Source organism: Apium graveolens, chromosome 7 (genome assembly GCF_009905375.1).
Source record: "Apium graveolens cultivar Ventura chromosome 7, ASM990537v1, whole genome shotgun sequence".
Lineage (NCBI taxonomy): Eukaryota > Viridiplantae > Streptophyta > Magnoliopsida > Apiales > Apiaceae > Apium > Apium graveolens.
This window is the reverse complement of record NC_133653.1, coordinates 94,224,143-94,232,944: the sequence shown is the minus strand read 5'-3', so window position 1 is coordinate 94,232,944 and position 8,802 is coordinate 94,224,143. Positions and strand designations below refer to the sequence as shown.

The window sequence follows — 8,802 nt, the reverse complement described above, 5'->3', positions numbered from 1 at the left end:
TCACCTAAAAAAGCATACCTCAAATGTCCAGGCAATGGTTTAAGCAAGAGTATAGGAGCTTCCTCGATAGATGGCTTGAGACGCCCCTCCGCATTTTTGAGTTCTGAACATCCAAGAAATTCAAAAGGCATATCCAACCTTCACTTCCAAGGAAAAGCATTCAAATACTATAAATGCTCATCACCTTCATCATCTTCAATATCTGAATTTCCCATCAAGGCATTTTCTAAGGCATCAGACCTTGGCATTTGATCAAGTTCTGAAGTAACCACAGAATCAACCAATTCCACTTTTAAGCACTCCTCATTATTAGTAGGGAATTTCATGGCATTGAAAACATTAAAAGTCACATCCTGATCCAGCACTCGCATTGTGAGTTCACCCTTCTGCACATCAATCAAGGTTCGGCCAGTAGCCAAGAATGGTCTTCCCAAGATTATGGGAATCTTTTTATCCTCCTCGAAATCAAGAATTACAAAGTCATCAGGAAATATGAGTTTATCCGCCTTGACCAAGACATCCTTCATAATGCCTCGTGGATATGTAATAGAACGATCGGCCAACTGCAAGGACATATATGTAGGATTTGGATCAGGTAAATCCAAATTCTTGAAGGTAAACAAAGGCATCATATTGATGCTAGCTCCCAAATCACATAAAAACTTGTAAAACAACAACTTTCTGATGGTGCAAGGAATACTGAAGCTTTCAGGATCTTTAAGCTTTGGAGGCAACTTCTTTTGCAGCACAGCACTGCATTCCTTCGTGAGAGTAATGATCTCTAAGTCATCGAGCTTCACTTTCCGAGAGAGAATACCTTTCATAAACTTCGCATAGCTAGGCACCTGTTCAAGAGCTTTAGCGAAAGGTATGTTGATATGAAGTTTCTTGAACACCTCCAGAAACTTAGCAAACTATCTATCCAACTTTTGCTTATACAGCCTCTTAGGAAAAGGAGGTGGAGGATAGACCTGTTTCTCCCCTATATTACCCTCAGGAGGAGTGTGTTCCACAGTTTTCTTCCTTGGTTCTACTTCTGCTTCCTTCTGCATATCTTCTTCAGCCACAACTTCAGATTCTGGAACTTGAGATTTTTCGGGGCTTACAACCTTCCCAGACCTCAATGCAATTGCTTTTACATGTTCTTTTGCTTCCTTCTTGGATGGAACTTCTGTGTCACTAAGGAGTGTTCCAGGTTGTCGATTCATCAAAGCATTAGCAATCTGCCCAATTTGATTCTCCAAGGTCTTAGTAGAAACCGCTTGGCTCTTGCACATTAGCCTCAACTCCTCCAATTCATATTTTTCATTAGATTGTTGCAGTTGGAGTTGTTTTCTTGGTGCATATTGCGGTTGTTGAAAATCAGGAAGGTTGAATTGCTTTGCTACATACTGCTGATAAGGTTGTTGCACCATATTCTGATTGTTGCTCCAGCTGAAGTTAGGATAATTGTGGTTGTTGGGATGATAGGTGGCTTGAACTGGTTGCTGCGACCTCTGAAAGTTGTTCACGAACTGAGCTGATTCACTAGAAATAGCACACTGCTCAGTATCATGCGTACCAGCACAAAGCTCACAAACACTAGTAATCTGATTAACTCCATAATTAGCCAAAGAATTCACCTTCATCATCAAAGCCTTAAGCCGAGCAGCTATAGCAGTAGCTGCATCCACCTCCAGAATTCCTGCTACCTTGCCTTGAGGTAGTCTCTGAGAAGGGTTCTGGTACTTATTAGTAGCCATCAGTTCAATCAAATCATAAGCTTCATCGCGGCTTTTAGCCCACAAGGCTCCACCTGATGTTGCATCAAGCATGGGTCTGGACTATGCTCCCAAGCCATTATAAAAGCAGTTAATAATCATCCAGTCGGGCATGCCATGATGAGAACACTTTCTAAGCATCTCCTTATAATAATCCCAAGCTTCACATAAAAACTCTCCTGATTGCTGCACAAATTGAGTAAGAGCATTTCTGATTGCAGTTGTCTTTGCCATAGGGAAGAATTTAGTAAGAAACTTTTGAGCAAGATCTTCCCATTTGGTGATAGAGCCTGTGGTAGAGAAAGCAACCAACACTTAGCTTTATTCCTCAGAGAGAATGGGAAAAGCCTTAGCTTTATAGCATCTTCAGACACGTAGTTGAATTTGAAAGTGTCGCATATCTCGATGAAATCTCTAATACACATGTTGGGATCTTCTGTTGGAGAACCCCCAAACTGGACTGAGTTCTGCACCATCTAAATTGTGCTAGCCTTCCTCCCGTGATATGAGTTACTACCCCCAAGAGGTTTTACATCTCGTCTAGCTTTGTCGCTAACGGAGCCTGGATACTTAAGTTTTTTAGTTCCACTAAGTCATGATGGCTGGTCTGACAATGCTAGACTGAATATCAGTGATCTTCGGTTGAGAGTAATCCATCAAAGCCTTCAGATTCGATTCTGGTTCTCCCATTGTAATAACAACTTCTTCTTCAACTTTCTCCTCAACAAAAACTTCTTCAACTACTTCCTTCGCTTTATCCAGTGTTCTCTTGCGAGATCGAGAATGCGATATCATATACACTCTCTAGAGTACCCGAAACATAAACAAGCAACAAGTAAGTAAATTATCCTAGTAAGTGAACTTTAACGACCACTAATGTCAAGCACATAAACTAAAAATTAACACCGAGTCCCCAGAAGCGGCGCCAAAAACTTGTTAAGATGAAAATACATGCTAAATTTACACGTAAGTATACGTGTTCGCAACTAATATAGAATTCTTTCTAGTTTGTTCCCACAGAGACTGGTTTAGGTTAACTTCAATCTATGCACTTATGCAATAATGATATGGCTATCGTTCAATACTAAGACAAATAACAAATTGGTTTTGATTATAACTAAGAAATTATACTAACTAACTTTAGCTAAGAGAATTGAGGTTGAATTACTTATATGAGATAAACATGGGATTCTAACTTCATTACTACTTCATTCAAAGTCATTGTTCTTAACCTTAGCATGCGATGGTGATGACAGCTAATCAGATAACACGCAACTAGTAAATGCGAACTTTCGTTGTACGAATACCCTACTACCAGATATCCACAAAAGATATAGAAGCTAAATAGACACCGATTATGTTGAGACCCTATATATCTATAGAATTTGACAACATAAAGGTTTAATGCACAAGTTATCTATCGTGATTACATAGGGGAAGTAAGATGGTTAAAATTACCTACGAATCATGCATAACAAATAAATGAACCTATGCTAGCATGGCAAGTTCTAAACCTCTAAATTCACTATTGCTTCAATAGAGATTAAGACGCTATCTTATAAGTTTGCGACGCTCATAAGACGAATAAGAACAACCAATACTAGGATATCATACAATCACCACACACTAAGGTATCGAAACAAATTAACTATTGAAATCCATAAGTAAATTCTTTAGAACCCCACGATAACGATTAGTTCATAACCGAACTCATCATCACCACGGGTTCCGATAAAAAGTATGGTATAATAAACTAAGTCTTTGTAAACTAAATAAATAATCAAAGTACGTAACCAAGAGTAATAGGTTTAACAAACAAGAAAACAAGCATCCAATATTACAACTCAATCAAACAATCACAAGTAAAAACAAGCTTTTCTTCTTCTTCATTATATTTGTGCTCCTAGGTCTTCTCGTTGTCTTCTCCTTAGTCTCTGTTGTGAAAAATGTCTTTAAAAGGTCTTTATATAGCAGCACAACTCGAATAGAAGTCCAAAAAATCAGTCTCAGAATAGAATCAGGATTCTCAGGATTTGACCCGGCGTGGCCGCTCTGTGAAGGGGCGCGGGCGCCCTAACATTCTGTTAAACCAGCGCGGCCGCCCTGGACTTGGGCGTGGCCTCCCTGAGCTACTGGAAAATCTGCAATTTTCTTATTTTTTTGACTTCTTGTGCTGGTTTCTTTCGCGCAATCATCTGAGACTCCATCCGAACACTCTTCTAAGCATAAAAATAATGTAAAACCATTCATGTTTCCGATTATACCCTGAAATGCAAAACACTACAAAAACACATCAAATACATAAATAACTTTAGTACAAAACAGCAATTTGAGCCTTTATAAAGCGTTCTAAGTGGATATAAATGCCACTTAACAAAAACCTAGGAATATGAATCCGTTAATTAATCACAATTAATATCAACTCGCCCTAAAATCAATTATCTTTTCTTCACCGCCCTTAGTCAAATATAATACTAATAAAAATTATTATTATTCGGTCGGTCTCATTTGGTATATCATGTGTTTTTCTTACTTGTCTTTTCCATCTTAATCTACAACTAAAACTTGTAAGGAAATAAAAAACATTGCAACAAAAAATTTCAAAGTATCTGAGTCTGACGCCCAATTTTCATTAATCCAGCCGAAATCAAATTCACAAACTCAACAAATTTATCACTTCAATCAACTTCACTACTTGCATCTACAAATTTCTTTTATCAAAATTGTTAAACACACAACTACAATAAAAAAACAATCAACCCATAGTTATTAAAACACCCGCTTCAATTCAATTTCTAAGATTTAATAACTTTAAATAATATCGTCTAAGTCGCAGGAAATGCGCTATAAAATGCATATTTTGATTTATATAAATGAACTAACAATTTGCACTTTTCCACTACTCTACCTTATGATAGACCAACATAGGAGTAACGAATTGCTTGTACTACTGATAGGCAATCTATCTGAACTATAACCGATTCAATTATCTTGTTCTTTACCCAATTTAATGCTTCTTTGATCCGATCTCTTCGGCTCAATCTGGTGCTTCGGTATTGTTGGATCGGTGAGGTTAGGGAACTGGATAGGTGGTTGTGTGGAATGTTGGAGAGAGGGTTGTGGGTTGATAATATGACGTGTATGATGGTTGTTAGGTTGTTTTATGACAAGGGTTTGATGAATCGGGGGTTGTGGTCTTTTGGGGAAGATGGTTGATGTGGGGTTGATTCTGAATGTGATTAATTATACTTGTTTGATTAATGGGTCGTTTAAGAGGGGGAGTATTAAGCAAGGGTTTGAATTGTTAATGGATATGGTGAGGAAAGGTTTGAAGTCAAATGTTTATACACATACTGTGATGATTGATGGTCTATGTAAGAAATGATGGATTGATAAGGCTTTTAGGCTTTTTCTTAAACTTGTTAGGAGTGATAATTATAAACCTAAAGTGCTTACGTACACTGCTATGGTCAATGGATATTGTAAGCAAGAAAAGATGAATCGAGTGGATATGCTGCTTAGTAAGATGCTTAAACATAGATTGGTCCTTAATATCAATACTTATACCACTCTCATTGATGGACACTATAAAGTAGGGAACTTTAATCATGCATATGACTTGATGGATAGGTTGGGAAAAGAGGTACTGTCTTTTAATATCTGTACTTAAAACGGATTATATGAGAATGCCTGGCTGACTAACCCTGTATGTTTTCAGATAATTAAAGATCGGTGGGAGGAGGATATACAATATAACGTTAGTCAGAAGGTCCAGAAATGTGCTGAAAGTCTGGACATATGGGGAAGGGAGATAACAAGCTGTTTTGGTAAGCGTATAAAAGAGTGTAAAATTAAGTTAAAGGCCCTAAGATAGAAACAAGATCCTCAGTCCATGGAAGATTATGAGAGTACGAAGAAATAGTTGCATCTCATTCTTGACCAGAAAGAAATATTTTGGAGGCAGAGGTCGAAACAACTTTGGTTGCAAGCAAGTGATAAAAATACATAGTACTTCTATGCTGCATGTAGCAAAAGAAAGTGTAATAATCATATCCAAAGACTGAAATATGAGGAAGGAGATTGGCTTGGATGGAGCGAGGGGTTGAGAGACATGATTCAAAATTACTTTCAACAACTATTGGCAGCTGATACTACCCATACATATAAATTATTGAGTTGTATTAGCAAAGTCGTGATGGAGCAGCAAAATGCAGAGTTACTCAGGCCAATTTCTGATGAGGAGGTTCGAGATACGGCCTTTCACATGCATCCTGATAAAGCACTAGGGCCAGATGGCATGACCCCGGCTTTCTTTCAAAAGAATTGGAAGGTAGTAGGAAAGGATGTGGTTTGTTTGACACGTAATTTCTTCATGACTGGAGTAATTGGAGACAACAAGAATGCCACTAATATCGTGTTAATTCCTAAGAAGAAGCACACATCCTTGTTAACTGACTTACGTCCAATTTCTTTATGCAATATGGTGATGAAGATTGTCACGAAAGTGATGTCCAACCGGCTTAAGAAAATTCTAGTAACGAGTATTTTAGCCACTAAAAGTGCCTTCTTGCCAGGTCGGTTAATCACGGATAATATCATGATCTCACTTGAGGTTATGCATTATTTAAAAAGAAAGAAATTTGGTATAGAAGGGTTCGTGGCACTTAGGCTAGATATGTCGAAGGCCTATGATAGGATTGAGTGGAAGTTTTTACAAGATATCATACTTACCATGGGATTTAGCACCTGGTGGACACATTTAATCATTTAATATATTTCGACGGTTGAGTATAATATTGTGCATGGTGAGCATACTCTTGGTCCAATAATTCCAACTCGAGGATTGAGACAGGGAGACCCACTGTCTCCATATCTATTTATTATGTGTGTTGAAGGTTTAACAACTCTTCTTAAGGATTATGAACTACAAAAATGGTTGCATGGTGTTCGAATCTGTAGGAAAGCTCTGGTAATAAATCATATGTTTTTTGTGGATGACAACTATATCTATTGCAACACAGATGCAGAGGAATCTAACAAAGTAGTGGAATTGTTGAATATATACGAGAATGCTTCAAGACAAAAAATTAATAAAAACAAGTCATCAGTTTTTTCCAGTGATAATTTCATTGATTACAACAAAAACCTAGTTTGTCAAGAACTACAAATATCAGAAGCTGACTCTTCTCCGAAATATTTGGGTTTTCCCAATATTTTAGGCCGTAATAAGTCGATCATCTTCGGGTATCTAAAGGACAGGGCGAAAGCTATTGTGCAAAGTTGGAACGAAAAGAAAATATCTAGACCAGCCAAGGATATCTTGATCAAAACGGTGGCTCAAGTCCTTCCCTCATATGCTATGAATGTCTTTTTACTTCCAGCTGAGCTGATAAAAGATATGGAGGGCTGTATGGTAAAGTTTTTCTTAAATTCCAATCAGGAAAATAACTCAAAAATTGGATGGATGTCGTGGGAAAGAATGTCAAAGCATAAGCTTTCAGGGGGTTTAGGATTTAGGTGTCTTTGAGATTTCAATATAGCCATGTTGGGAAAACAATGTTGGAGATTAATGACCAATCAAGAGAGCTTAGTAGCCCAGGTGTACAAGGCCAAGTATTATGCAAATGGTGATTTCTTGAGTGCTGATCTTGGAAGTAGCCCAAGTTTCATATAGAGAAGCATTTGTGAAGCAAGGAAAGTTATCTCTACAGGGTAAAGTTGGCGAATTGGTAATGGGGTGGAGATCTAAATCTTAAATCAGCCTTGGTTAAATGACCAAAGTAATCCGTATAGAATCTACCTCACCAGCTTTACTCGATCAAAATGTGGCGTCGTTGTTTAAGTTGGGAACTAAAGATTGGGACCAGGAAATCTTGTTTGATATTTTTGATAGTAGAGATCGTCAAGCCATCTTGAATACGATGATTGAGCAAGACTTGGATAAAGATATTCTCTGCTGGAATCTGGAGCATACATGGCACTACTCTGTTAAAAGTGCTTATAGATTAATTCAACAGCAGAAGGGAACTTGGAACGAGGGTAACAATACTAATTTCTGGAAGTCCATCTGTAATATTAAAGCACCACCTCATGTTATGAATTTAATCTAGAGAGCCTCTAAGTTTTATTTACCAACTCTGGTGCAACTTCAAACTAAACATGTGCGTGTTAATAACATGTCCCCAGTTTGTAATGAAGCTACAGAGACCATTATGCATATCTTAGTTCAATGCAAAGTTGCAAAGGCATGATGGCAAGTCTTTAAAGCAGGTACAAATATTGATGGAGCTCTGGAATTTATAGATTGGTTAGCTGGGATATTGGAGGGACAGTCAAAGAATAATAAGGCAAAAATATTAACTCTGTGTTGGTCAATTTGAAGGTCCTGTAATGATCTGGTTTGGCATAACAAAAGATGGAAAATCTTGAGAATATTTGCAAAAGCATGAGAGTACCTTTCACAGTAGAATACGGCTCAGAGCAGAGGAAATTCAGTGATTCTCATCCCTACAGTCGAATGAGATGGGGCTACAATCTAGGTCAAGCCACAACATGATACAGTAAAGGTTACTGTTGATGCTTATATTTTTCAAAAAATTGGAATGGCAGGTGCTGGTCTTGTTGCTCGAAACCATGATGGCCATTTAATTTTGGCAAAGTCCATATACAGTCCAGAAATTATAAATCCAATGTTCGCGGAAGTTATAGCTGTTAAAGAGGCATTGAGTTGGGCAATGGATATGGGGTTGAGTTCGGTTACTATAGAGTCTGATTGTATGGTTGTTATTTAGCTAATCAGGAGTAGTACACCCTTGATATCGAGGCTTGGCATGGTATTGAAGCTTGCAGGGGTGTAGTTTGTTAGCATAACTTTGTAAGTCATATGTCATAGCCTATTTGTATATTCGAGGATTCAACTCAACTCAAATAAGAATGTAATAAGTAAATAGTGGATCGACTGTCAGAGAGATCTCGCAAAGTAATATATGTCAAAGGATTCAGAAACAAGGTTCATCTACAGACTTGAGGAGTTAATTCACTG

The 8,802-nt window shown here is 37.7% G+C and overlaps 1 non-coding gene across 1 annotated transcript; it reads left to right on the top strand.

Moving 5' to 3' along the window:
• The first annotated feature begins 1,872 nt into the window (after positions 1-1,872).
• LOC141676287 (small nucleolar RNA R71) lies at positions 1,873-1,979 on the top strand. The gene has a single exon (XR_012556885.1). It is a non-coding gene; the product is annotated as a small nucleolar RNA R71 (small nucleolar RNA).
• The last annotated feature ends 6,823 nt before the right edge of the window (positions 1,980-8,802 follow it).